Source organism: Artemia franciscana, unplaced genomic scaffold (genome assembly GCF_032884065.1).
Source record: "Artemia franciscana unplaced genomic scaffold, ASM3288406v1 PGA_scaffold_74, whole genome shotgun sequence".
Lineage (NCBI taxonomy): Eukaryota > Metazoa > Arthropoda > Branchiopoda > Anostraca > Artemiidae > Artemia > Artemia franciscana.
In genome coordinates, this window is record NW_027062709.1 from 1,007,013 (window position 1) to 1,021,553 (window position 14,541).

The window sequence follows — 14,541 nt, forward strand, 5'->3', positions numbered from 1 at the left end:
CATGCAACATATAATTGTCCATGGGAAAAACAATCCGTATTCAGATATATGCCTCATTATTCTAATGATGTGTCCCTGTGTCCCGGTCGTCATTTTTGTCCCGGTGTCCCGGTCTGTAATTTCTACTCGAACAATCCCTGTGTCCCGGTCGTCATTTATATATCCCGCCTGTGCCCCCGGCGTCCCCGTTGTAGTTGTGTCCCAGTGTCCCGGTCGTCATTTATATTCCCCGTGTCCCGTTCGTTATTTGTGTCCAGGTGTCCCAGTCTGTAATTTCTCTTTGAGGTTCCCGGTCGTCATTTATATTCCCTGTGTCCCGGTCGTCATTTGTGTCCCGGTGTCCCGGTATGTAATTTCATCAGTTGACAAACATGACGTCAGTCGACAAACAACTTCATGACGCATACAGCTCAATCCTTATAATGACGTAAGTCGACAAACATGACGTCAGTCGACACACAAACATGACGTCACTCGACACACACACACACAGACAACTTATTTATATATATATATAGATATCATATTCTGGTTGACAAGAATGAAGCGACCCCCTCCCCCCTGTAAATGTTTGTCGATTTTCCCCAAGAGAATCCGATCAAAAATTTGAAACAACCCTTTTGTTAAAAATAGTTCAAAAGTCAATAACCATGCCTCCAGGTTTGGCAACCCCCTTTCCAGCCCCTGGGGCAAGGGCTACAAGCTATGCAAGTTGGCTATTGTTAAGAAATAAGATTTTTATGGGAAGGGGGTCCTATACACTCTGGAGGGGTCAGGTGACTCAAAGGGTGCATTTTAATGCCAAAACATCGTAACTATCATCGAACCTTCGGGTAAATACGTAGTTAGTTTTAAGGAAAAAGCGAGTGGGGAACAGAAAGTTTTGAAAAGCCCACCTAAAGAACCGCATTGAAATTTCACTTTTGAAATGAGTCAACAGATTTTTAAGAAGTCTTAAAAAAACCTGAAATTAAAATTTATTTTCATGGATAAAGTATCAGAGGATTTTTCCTGTCCCTCTTTCTCAGCTTTTGCTAAAATTAAAGAATCTTTCTCTTTCCTTCATTTTTCGAGTCGGCACCAGTCTAAGGATTTGTACTAAAACAAACCTAATGATAAACATCTACATGTGTTAACTATCTAATAATAAAAACAAAAAAATTGTTTGAAGACTTTTAAGTCATACAAGATAACAAATCCAAAAATATATTTTAGCAATGTATTCTAAATAGACATCTATCTTACCTAAGGCCATAACAGTTGGTCATCTTTTATTAACATAATAATTCTTCAGACATTGACTTAGTGAGATTTTTAGCATGTATAATGCGCTTAATGATTAAGTAAGTAACTAGTACTAAGTAGCAGAGGCGCCATTTGGGGGGGGGGGGGGTCCGGGGTCCAAGCTTCCACCACAAAGGGCCCTTTGACGGCCATATTAATCCATTCTGCCCAATTGATTTGAAGATACTGAAGATTACTTTCACTGACGTATTGTTTACTTAAATAAGAAAGTTTCTCGCTGAGGAGGGCCAGCCTTTAGTCTGGTTGAATTTTCCACTTTCAATTTAATCACTTAACCTCGTTGATTATGATCTTTGATGTTATAATTAATCTTAGAGGTTGGTGTGGTTGAGTTCCACATTGGGTTACAGCACATTTCCATGCAACACACGGGTGCTGAAAATGAGTTTTTACTTAGAATATTCGATCGATGTGCTGCCAAAACTCGCATTTTTTCTTACGTGAAAGTTGGGGAGGGCCGAAATGGAGTTCATGCCCACCCCAAAATTTGGCCCAAATGGCGCCTCTGCTAAGTAGTAGATACTTACTACTGAATATAAAGAAGCAACAATTGTCTAATATTTTTTATAATGTATATAAAATATTTATAAATAAAAATATTGATAAATATTTATTAACATTTCTTGTGATTTATTTTATTAATATTATTATATTTTTTTAATATTATTAATATTTTAATATTGCCATGATATTTTTTGCTCCAAAATTGACGGGAAGAGTGAGGCTAAACTTGGTTTGTGCAAAAATTGATATTAATTTTCGGCATTGTAAGCCCTCAGATCTGGTCTTATATTTCTAGTACTTCATTTTTTTCTGTTTTGTTCAGTTTCTAGTCTTAATTTTAAAGCCGTATTCACTACTCTTCCTCGCACAATTTTGTTCGAAATTATGACAGACTTTATTGCTTTATTGCAATAACGCATAAACAGATTATTGCAATTCTTTTTAATGTTTATAGATTCAAAATATTTTATGAGTGCATGATTTCTATCATAGGTCGTAATTTCTAGGTACCATTTAAAATATTCAGTATTTCTTAAATCTAATGTTCATGCCTTTGACGAAAACAAAACGAGAATGCACCTTATTAAAAATAAAAACTAAATTCAAGGAATTTATCCTTGACCCTGCAGAGGGATGCCAATTCATAATAGCGTAGGGGAAGGTAAAAATATTTTTACATGACTTCCTTAAATGAAGATGCAAGAAAAAAATACAATTTACATAATCGAGGAGGGTAAATTTTACTGTTTTCTTCTAATTTCTCAGTAAAAGTAAGAAAAAAGGTAGTTTTAAACTTTAAGAGGAAAAATACCCTCTACCTCTTGTCCCCCGACGGACACCCCTGACCATGCGTATGATAACTTCAACCACAATCATATTAATCTGAACGATAAACTTACTACCAAAGTAAGTACTTGTATGGTGCTCATTAAGAATAATTTAGATTACCAACGAATTGTGCTTTAAAACGACAAAAAATCATTACTGATTTATAATCGATTTCCGAACCGATGAGTAGCCCACGTTAATGAATTAAATTTATTCTTGTAGCTTAAAGCATCTTAGACAAGTAAATTTTTCTTTTTGTTTTGTAGAGAAAAGAAAAGTATTGGATGATTTCTAAATTACCCTTTAACCAAACTACGTTTTCAGAGTGTTCAAGTTAAAACGATTATTTTTAACTTCGTTTTATTTTTTTTTGTATGCTTATACTCATAAATGGGGTATACCTTTGTTTTCGAGAATAAATAATTGAGTTTATTATTATATTATATCATTATATTATATTTTATTTAGTTCAAGATTTATCCTTTTGCTTCTAGTGCAGGATATTTTTCGTAGTTAAATAAATTTGATACATTATATAAGACATTTCTTATCAAAATATTGGTATAAAAATGGATTTAAAAAAAATGGAATTTTTAAATGTTTGTAGATCTTAAATTGGCTAAATGGGCTACGGACCTGCGCATTGAACATTTGCCATTTTAAAGCAAATTAATTTAAAAAAACATTTTCCACAAGACTAGTTTTTCAAAGATAAGTAAAGAGCCCCATTAAAGCAAAAACAAAAAAAAACTAAAGTCAAATTATCTTCTACGCGTATTTGAGAACATAAGGGGGCGTTCAGCCCCACTCATGTTATTTTTCTTGGTTTGACCAGAAATAACTGTTCATATGCGTGGTACTGAGTGTGCTGAGAATAACAGCACAAATATGACTCTTAGATACGCTTACTGTTTGGGAGAGTGGGTATCCTAGATACAGAAAAAAAAACTTTTCCAGCTATGCTATTAGGCTTTAACTTTGCACGAAGGGGGAAGGGATAAACAATCCATTCTTAATGCATAAGCAACACTGCTTTACATTTTTTTATCTAATGCTATCACTTGTATGTAAACACTGCTTTTGTTTTAGGAGACAGAGAAGAGACCGGCTGAAACCTAAAATATAATAAAAGAGGAAAGTAAGAAAAACGATAGAAGGCAAAGAGGAAGAGTTGACAAAACTGAACAAAGGTCCCGAAAATTATTCCAAAGATATCAAAAGTTACAACATGAAAACAGGAAACTATCAGATGCATTAAGAAATTCATCAGTAAAACAACGGAAGCAGAAAGAAGAAATAGATCAGCTTAAATTAAAGAGGCTAGAGCTAAAAGAAGAACTTGAAAACATAAAGAGAAACTAGATGCAGAAATTAACAGCCTGTTCTACGAAAGGCATAATGAAAATCAAGATTTTGGCTCAATAGGGAATGAGATAACATCTTCAAAGTCACTGGACACTGGTTTTTTGAAACTTGACAAATCATACTTTCAGCTGAAGCTTCATCATTGTAACCACGAATTATTAGCGTTTAAAGCTCTCAGCGCTGTGTTCAAATAAGAGCTGTCTGGACTGATAGAAAAGAATACAAAATTAAAAGCAGGCTTTACCACCATCAATAATGAATATGTTTTTGCTTATCACCTTTTAAAAAGTCGCAATGCTGAATTGCAGTATGAATGTCAACGAAGGAACTTAGGAGAAATGTGTGCTGATTATGGCATCAAGGCCTTGCTTGATGTGTCCCAAGAAATGCAGAAAGTGAATGATGAACTAGCAAGAACCAAATTTCATGTCAAATTAACGACTATTGCGACGCGGAAATATTAAAAATATGGGGCAAAAAGATTCACCGAAATATCCATTCAGATTTGGCATGATTCCAAGTCTGGAATCAATAGTTTCTACTGAAGGTGGCTCTTTTGGTGCTTCTTTATCTTCTTCAGAGGGTATGATATCTTTTTTATTTTTATTTCTTTCAAGTTTTTACTAACTTTAAATAATTTATTAACCCAAATCAACCCCCCTATAACTTAGACGTCACTGCACTTTCGCCTTTCAATAAGATTGTGCATACATATTTTACATTTTTTGGTATTTATCATGTAGTGTAGATGATAGCAATTCTTATTTCTACTGTAAAAATTATTTCTAGTGTACATCGAAAGAGAGATGTTTTAGAAACGGGATTTGGCTATGTTCCTTAAATATTTAACTTTTCATAATGAAATTAAAATTTTATTTATGTAGGCGGCATAATCTAAGATTAAAAGACCATGTTTACTGTTAAAATAATGCAACATTACTTATTATAGCAGAAGACGACTTCACATGAATTAGCTAGCCCATGCTAAAGATATCAGACAGTTCGTGGTAACGAACTGTAGTGGGGAGTGACCCAGCTCAATAGTAAACGAAAGTCTAAAAAACGGAATTTTGATACTAAAAGATACATCAAAAGAATCGGATTTTCATGCTGATTTTACATATAAGTTTCATCAAATTTAGTCTTTGTCATCAAAAGTTACGAGCCTGAGAAAATTTGCCTTATTTTGGAAAATAGGGGGAAACACCCCCTAAAAGTCATAGAATCTTATCGAAAATCACACCATACCATTCAGCGTATCAGAGAACCCTATTGCAAAAATTTCAAGCTCCTTTCTACAAAATGTGGAATTTTGTATTTTTTGCCAGAAGACAGATCACGGGTGCGTGTTTATTTGTTTGTTTGTTTGTTTTTTTTTCCCAGGGGTCATCGTATTGACCAAGTGGTCCTAGAATGTCACAAGAGGACTCATTCTAACGGAAATGAAAAGTTCTAGTGCCCTTTTTAAGTGACCAAAAAAATTGGAGGGCACCTAGGCCCCCTCCCACGCTCATTTATTTCCCAAAGTCAACGAATAAAAATTTTGAGATATTCATTTCGTTCTGCATAGTCTAAAACCATAATAACTATGTCTTTTGGGATGACTTACTACCCCACAGTCCCCGGGGGAGGGACTGCAAGTTACAAACTCTGACCAGTATTTACATACAGTAATGGTTATTGGGAAGTGTACAGACGTTTTCAGTTTTTTTTTGTTTTTTTTTTTGGGGGGGGGGGGGTGTGGAGGATCTTTCCTTAGAGAAATGTGTCATGGGAGAAGAAAAATTCAATGAAAAGGGCGCAGGATTTTCTAGCATTAATATAAAAAAAAATGAAAAAATAAACATGAAAAAGTTTATTCAATTGAAAGTAAGGAGCAGCATTAAAACTTAAAACGAACAGAGATTATTACGCATACGAGGAGCTCTTCTCCTCCTAAATACCTCGCTCTTTATTCTAAAGTATATTTAGTAATTTCAACTATTTATTCTACGGCCTTTCTGATTCAGGGGTCATTCTTAAAGAATTGGGACAAAATTTAAGCTTTAGTGTGAAGAGCGAGGTATTAACGAGGGGACAAACCCCCTCATATACATAATGAATATATAAGAATATAGAAGTTTGTTACGTAAGTTAATTCTTAAGTTACGTATATTTTTTACTAATAAAAACGTTCGTTAAAAACTAAAAGTTTTAGTTGCCTTTTTAAGTAACCGAAAAATTGGAGGGCAACTAGGCCTCCTTCTCCATGCCTTATTTCTCAGAATCGTCTAATCAAAACTAAGAGAAAGCCATTCAGCCAAAAAAAAAAAAAAATCAATATGCAAATTTTATTTTAATGATTTATGTGCGGAGAGCCAAAATCAAACATGCATTAATTCAAAAACGTTCAGGAATTTAATAAAAAAACTAGTTTTTTAACTGAAAGTAAGGAGCGACATTAAAACTTCAAACGAACAGAAATTATTCCGTGTATGAAAGGGGCTGTACCCTTCTCAACGCCCAACCCTTTACGCTAAAGTTTATTACTGTTTAATAAAGTAGAATTGAGAGAAAGAGTCTAACTTTAGCGTAAAGAGCGGGGCGTTGAGAAGGGAACAGCCCTTTTCATACACCAAGTAATTTCTATTCGTTTTAAGTTTTAATGTCGCTCCTTACTTTCAGTTAAAAAAAAAACTATTTTTTTTTTATTTAATATAAAACAAAAGCTAAGGAAAAATGCCAAACTTACAGAAGTCTCTGAGAGGGCCTTGCTTATATTGAATGTTCAAATGTTTCTTTTTTTTTAACATTCACTTACAGTTAGGACTGGATCTCTTCCTTTTGTACAGTTATCGGTATTAATGCATTATACCAAACACAGAGGTGAAGTTTGCTGAATGTAAGATCTGATAAAACCGGTTTCATAGCCATAGAGACAAATGACAGATGATAGAATGCATTGGGCTTGTTTAATTAGGCCTATATATTTGCAATTTAGGGGAGGGGGAGGGGGTAGGGTTAGCTTACTTTACCCCAATCCACCCCCTTAATATGCAAATTTATAGCCTAAATAAAATTATTACATCAACTAAAGTGTTATATTTTCATCAAGCTCTAGTATATTTCCTTATGATTAACCTGACTTCACTTCTTGAGTATTTTTGGTATAATACACAATTACCAAGTTCTTTTTGTGTTCCTGCACCATGACGATTCGACGAGTGTGTAGAAACATTCCATAAATGAAAAAAGGGCTTCTTAACCACCTCTATTTTGGTTTGTGGATCTTTGTCTAAAGAATGAAAACATTGTAAGTAAACAGCTACAACTTTTTGTCTGTGAGTCTTTTTGCAAAAAAAGAATAATGATAAAATAAGCGCAGCATTAAAAATTTAGATGAAAAAATTTGCTTAGAGCCACGACTTATAGCAGAGTTCAATGTGAGGGTTCTAATTCTTTGAACTGGCCATAATATCTTATCTATAATTTACAATTAGTTTACTGGAGTTCACTGTTTTCTTTAAAAAAAAAAACTAAAGTCCCAGATAACATCTTATTTTCTCCTTTGATTTTTCTAGAAAACACAAGAATTTCGTTATGAAAAGTAAAGTGGCTGGAGGGAAAACATATTTAACGGATGGGAAACGTGTCCCATTTAAACTTAATTAGGTAGTTGAAAATTACTTTTTTTTATAATTAAAGCCTTCGATATATAAACTATTTAGATTCAAATTATACATTTAAACGAATCTCCACATTCTCTAAAAAAAATTCACGTATCTTTGTTGTTTCATATACCAGTTTTTAATGCCAATGCTTCTGCCACTCATTCTCTAAACTGAAGCCCCTCTCTCCTTATTGAAAAAATCTGCTTAAGTAATAGCATAGATTTGTCCTGTATTGGAGTTAAATAAAAAAAAAACTATTTCAACTTAAAGTAAGGAAAAGCATTAGGATGCTTGCCCTCTCCTGAATCCCTCGCTCTTCAGAAGAAAGTTTCTAAGTATTTAAAAAAATAGTTTTTATGCTAAATAAATGTTTGTTTTCAGGATTTCGCTTTTGTTTCAGGAATCAATGTTGAGGAATTAGAACAAAGTCAAACTTTAGCGTAGCGAGATATTGAGTAGGGGACAAACTCTCCTCGTATATGGAATAATTTTATTCGTTTTGATTGTGCTTCTTACTTTTGGTTAAAAAATCTTTTGGTAGACTACTTGTATACCCCAAAGTAATATTCTTCTAATATGTTTCTCTGACGCTCAATCCTAATGAAATAGACTTAAGTATGATAAAAATATAATACTTTAGAAACGAATTTGGGCTATATATTTGTACATTGGGTGATACATTATATCTGGTCTGGATGCTTTATGTGTTAATTATAATTAATCTGCATATTATGAAGTAAGAATTGTATTCTAACTTCAAATTGTCCAAAAACTTTACCCTCATCCCCCTAATGTGCAAACATATTGCCCAATGAACATATTTTCCATCTATTCTGTCACTTCTCTTTATCTGTCTCACACTAAGCTGAAACAAACTAACAAAACAAAAAAAAAGTTCTATAAAGCGTCAATGAATGAACAACTTGAGCTGTATCATACAATATCATATTGTATGATACATATTGTATGGCTATATCATACAAATACCAATTTTTTTATATTAATTTTTATCTGTTTTATAATATATATCGCGAAATTTGGCTTTAGTTGCATTGAAAATTCCTTCCCCACTGAAAATCTATGGTAAGTTCCTTCCACATAAACTAACCCCAGTCACATAATGCCTGAAATGCCCCCACGCCTAAAAAATTCTCTTTAGCATACTTTCGTTTAAAGAAGACTTTAATTTTGAATCGTTTTTAAAATCATGTTTAAAATTTTCCCCGGCAATCTCCCCCCCCTAGGGAAAGTGGATCCAACGAAATATTCCTCTATGGGGAATTTACCCTACAGAAAATCCCCAGTTCTTCATCCAATCGTTCATACATTCCAATGACAAATACTACACCGTGTGCTAACAATGGACAAATTTCATGTTATCCCCAAAGGTATAGCTATTGGATCTGCCAACTATGCTGAACAAAACAGTTATCTTCAAATTTTGATAGCACAGGTATGGAGGGAAAGGGCATGGGGGCTACCTGGTCTCTAATTTTTTCGGTCACTTAAAGAGGGTAATAGGCTTTTCAAAAAATCTCAAAGCAAAAATCAAAAATCTCAAAGCAAAAAAAAAATCTCAGCAAAAATCTCAGCTAAATTTAAAAAAGCAAATATTAAAGATTGTTTGCTAAAATTTTGATTAATCACCATTGATGATGGAAATTTAAATTATTTGATCTTCTTATTTGTGTGTTTGTTTTGTGTCCCTGTGTCTGGGATGGCCTTCCACACCCCTCCTGCCCGATATTTATATACTTACTTATCTTTTATGAGTTTTTTTCTATTTTGTGTGTCTTCTACCGTATTATATTTTGAAATTATTGTTACGATGAGATGTTGATGTTTTTGCACTGTCCCAGCCTTACGAGCTCTGCTCTCTGTTGGGGCATAATATTGTTTGTGTATTTTTTGAGTTGAATAAAGAAAAAGTTGAGTTGAGTTGAAAAACAGCCATCTTCTGATATTCTAAGACCATAGGTTCGATTCAATTATCCCGATGAAAAAAATAACTTGCATCTATGATCTAGCAAAGAAAAAAAAATACATAATCCCATATTTTAGCAAATGGGAGCTTGAAACCACTACAGTAGGGTCCTCTGATATGCTGAAAATGATGGAGTGATTTTCATTGAGATTTTTCGTTTTTTAAGGGTGTTTTGCAATTTGTCGAAAGTCAGAAAAAAATTGTCTCAGACTCTTAGCTTTTGATGGGTAGCATTAAACTTTGTGAGCTTCATATATTTGGGATTGGCATTAAAACTCAATTCTTTTGAAATGCACTAGAATTCCAATCTATTTGAAATTATTTTTTAGAATTGCCTGGGGAAAACTTTTACCATAGTAAAGATAATTAAAGAATAAAGTGTAAACAACGACAGAAAGAATCGAAAAAGAGTTGAAAAGACTGGGCAAAGTTTTCGAAATTCATTCCAAGGGTATAAAAATTGATAAACAAAAACAGGAAATTATCAGTTGCATTAAGAAATTCAACAACAGAACAGCAGAACAATATGCAGCCAAGTACAATTCGTTACTCCAAACCGATTGACTAACGAAAATTATTGTGTTGCGAGAGCAACACTTTGGTTTTGTCCCTTTTTTTTCCTATGCCACCAATCTCTGCATATTCCTGGAAGCTGGTAAGGGTTTAACCTGTGTGGTTTTTACAGAAAGTGTGGACCTCAGGCGGGATTGATCAATATAACATTACATTTTGGAAAGTTTCGCAGAACTCTTGCCTGGGGCAAAAAATGATGGTTTTTGCTTGTCTACGAGCCAGAGCCTATGGTGTGCGAAGTGAAGTGGAGTTATATAGCCTATGTCAGAGAGGAGTATCTGAAGTTGTGCAGACATGCTTTTGTCTCATCAAACCATGTTTCTGGTTTCGAGTGGAAAGCTCCATTCTAGCAGGCAAGCAGGCAGGCACCACTTTCAAATAGAAGATGGACTAAAATCTATAAGTGTTAAATATATGTGACAGTTACCCGGTCCCACAGCCAATATATCTTCTTTGAGTGATAAATAGAAAAATTAACAGAAACAAAAATCTGGCATTTTCCCACGGGTCCGAAAGTTAGTAGGGTACAAACTGAAACGAAATCTAGGCCGATACAAATTGTGGGACATATAGAGGACATGTAAGCAACAGTCGGCTGTTAGGTAATAATCACCTTCGGCAATGAGGGGTTAGCAACTTTTGCTAGTTGGTGTATCTATTATTTGTTTCCAGTGTATTTGATGGTAAAACCAATTTGGTTCCAGTGGTAATACATGTAGGGGACTTGTAAGTAATAATCTGCTGTTAGGCTACAGTCAACTTCAGCGATGAGGGGTTTGCAACTATGCTAGTTGGTGTACCCATTTATTTGTTTCCGGTCAACTTGATGCCTATCATGGGAGAGGGACTTAAAAGTAAGAATCGGTTCACTTTGCGAGAGACGGCTGTTAGCTCATAATCGTCTTCGGCAATGAGGGGTTTGCCACTTTTGCTAGTTGATGTACCTATTATTTGTTTCCGGTGTATTTGATGGTTAAACCAATTTGGTTCCAGTGGTAAGACATGTAGGGGACTTGCAAGTAATAATCGGCTGTTGGGCTACAATCATCTTCAGCGATGAGGGGTTTGCAACTTTTGCTAGTTGGTGTACCCATTTACTTGTTTCCAGTGAACTTGATGTCTATCACGGGAGAGGGACTTGTAAGTAGGAATCTGTTCGCTTTGGGCTAGAAATTTGTGCAAATTGGTGCACATTGTATTCGATCCCTTTAAATCTGACAGAATTAAGTGTTTACGCAACGGGTACAAGCGATAACGTAAAAGAATGAGGTAGTTTCATAATAATTAGTGTCAACTATGGTATTTTAATCCTGAAAAGTTACGGATAGCTTTATAATACCAACTAGATTATATAAGATATTGTTCCAAGTTTTCATCCGTCACGATGTCTACGATTGAAAAGGATAAAGTTCAACTGGCTGCAAAGTCAATTTAGTCCCTTCTTTCGATATTACTTTGTAGTTGTTGTTTTTTAAACCCTGAGGAATAGTCTTTGGTCATGTGATTACTTATTGCGTTCTTGTTTGAACATACCGTTTTAAAAACTTCTATAGGCTGATAACTTCATCATTTAACCGATAGTGAAGAACGTAGTGCAACGTAGGTCTAGTTAACTTTCAAACACAGAATGACAAATGTTTGTTTTTGCAGGTTCGATAAACTGAAGAGATGTCTGGTTCTTTGGTCGGGACAGTGATGGCAAATCGAAAATCAGATTCTAACCAAAAAATTTTTACCCATTAACAAGTGCACACATCGCTTAGGATTTTTACATATATTATAAAGAATTCCACTTATGTATCCCGCCTATATAAACAAAATCTCAATTTCATTATGAAGAGTGAAATATTTAAGTAACATAATCAAACCTCGGTTCTCCAAAGTTTCTCTTTTCAAAGTGAACTAGAAATTATTTCTACAGTAGAACTATGAATTGCTTTTATTTACATGATACTTCGCAAAGATATAAGGTACTTATATGTATAATCTCGTTGAAAGGTGGGAATGCAATGACGTCTAGGTTCTAGGGGGGGGGTTGATCTGGGTTAATAAAACGTTTAAACTTAATAGAAACTAGATAGAAAACAACTAAAAGATCTTATACCTTCTGAAAAAGCACCAAAAGAGCCACCTTCAGTAGAAACTATTGATTCCAGACTACCAATTCTGAAACTGATGTTTTGATGAATATTGTTACCCCATATTTTCGATATTTCCGAAGCGCATTTTATAGTCGTTGGTTTGAGTTGAAGTTTGGTTCTTGCCAGTTCATCTTTTACTTTCTCCATCTCTTCGGACAGATCAAGCAAAGCCTTTATACCATAAGCAGCACACATATCACCTAATTTCCGTCGCTGATATTCATATTGCAATTCAGCATTGCGACTCTTTAATAGATGATAAGCAAAAACACATTCATTGCTGACTGTGGTAAAGTCCTCTTTTAATTTTTCATTCTGCATTTTTCATAATTCTACATAGCTCTTCTTTGAACATGCACTTAGAGCTTTAAACGCTAACAATTCTTGTTTAAAATGATTGAGCTGCAACTGAGTGTACGATTTGTCAAGTTTTAAAGAGACAATGTCGAGTAACTTTGAAAATGTCACCTCGTCCCCTATTGGGCCAGAATCTTGACCTTCATTTTGGCTTTCGTAAAACATCACGCTAGTTTCTTCATCTAGTTTATCTTTACGTTTTCAAGCTCTTCTTTTAGCCCTAACCTGTTTAATTTAAGCTGAACTATTTCTTCTTTCTGCGTCTGTTGTTCTGCTAATGATTTTCTTAATGCAACTTATAATTTCATATTTATCATTTTCAATTTTCTATAGCTTTGTAATTTTTCGAAGACTTTGTCCAGTCTTGTCAACTCCTCCTCGTTGCTTTCTGTCGTTTTTCCCACTTTCCTCTTTCATTATGTTGAAAATTTTCCCCGGACAATTCCCGAAAAGAACTTCACATAGGAATTCTGGTACATTTCCGCAGTGAAAATCTCTCCTAGAAGATTCATCCTTTTGGAAACTTCTCTCTCAAGAGAAAATTTTCCCGTGGAAAATACTCCCAGAAGAAAATCCCCCCCCCCCAAAAAAAAAATATAAGTGTTCTTCCAAATAATAATGAATAGCTTGCAAATTTAATGACTTTCATATATTTCCCCATGTTCTGTGAAGATCATGTTATTCTCAAAGGCATAGTTTGGATCTTCCAGCTGGGATGAACAAAATAGCTGCATCAAATTTTATCATATTACTTTGGGTTAAAAAAATGCTGGAGCTGGGCTCATTGCCCTCCAATCTGTTTGGTCACTCAAAAATGGAACTAGAACTTTTAATTTCCGTTCTAGCGAGCCCTGTCCCAATATTCTCGGTTCGATACCATCACCCCTAGGAAATCAACAAATAAAACGCATCTGTGATCTTTTTTTTTGGTAAAACATCTGTAAAATTCTATATTTTTGCCTTTGGGAGTTCAAAATCTCTGCAGTAGGGTCCTCTGATAAGCTGAATCTGATGGTGATATTTTCATTAAGATTCCTTGACTTTAAAGGGCTGTTTCCTCCCTTTTCGAAAATCGACAAATTTTTTCAGGCTTGTTGCTTTTGGTGGGTAACACTAACCATATCAGCACACTTTACGTACTAAAATGAAAAAGAAATATTGAAAAACGAGTCGTACAAGATATTATAAGCTCTGATAATAAAAAAAAACAACAACTAGGGAAAAACAGAAGAGGAAAATTGTCGATTGGGGAAATTATAGAAGGGAACAAAGGAAAAAAAATACCCAGGCAAATTAGCAACACGTGACAAATGAAGTAAAAAGTCTTTTCTGTACTAAATAGAATGACGGCCATATACAAGATCTTAAATTAATGACATGGAATATTCAGGGGCTAAAATTGAAAACACATCGGTTTACTAATAATGATTTTATTCTACACACACACACACACATATATATATATATATATATATATATATATATATATATATATATATATATATATATATATATAGATATTAACTCAATATAAGCCTAAAGTCTGGTGATCCCTTGTCCTATTTTTGTTATCCTTGGTCCCTTAGTTTTCTGTGTTGATTTAGATTTTTCTTTTCGTTTAGGGATTTTTGTGTTAACATTGTAGCGTCCCGTTTGAATTTCATAGGTTATGTATTTTCTTTTCTATTTCTTATTCATTGTACTCCACTCTTTCTTTATTTCCTTATCAGGGATAATACACGATTATTTTATGCGATTATTAAAACGTATTCTTTCACCCAATAAATTTCGCTGAACTTCTTTTTGAATAAACTCAAGTTAAGAATTACTCTTA

At 34.2% G+C, this 14,541-nt stretch overlaps 1 long non-coding RNA gene across 1 annotated transcript in view; it reads left to right on the forward strand.

The window, feature by feature from the left end:
• LOC136042196 (uncharacterized) overlaps window positions 1-13,921 on the forward strand; it is a 32,863-nt gene extending 18,942 nt beyond the window's left edge. The window contains exons 2-3 of the long non-coding RNA XR_010621197.1: window positions 3,727-4,585; window positions 11,860-13,921. This is a non-coding gene — a long non-coding RNA (uncharacterized LOC136042196). The remainder of the gene's footprint in view (window positions 1-3,726; window positions 4,586-11,859) is intronic.
• Window positions 13,922-14,541: the final 620 nt, after the last annotated feature.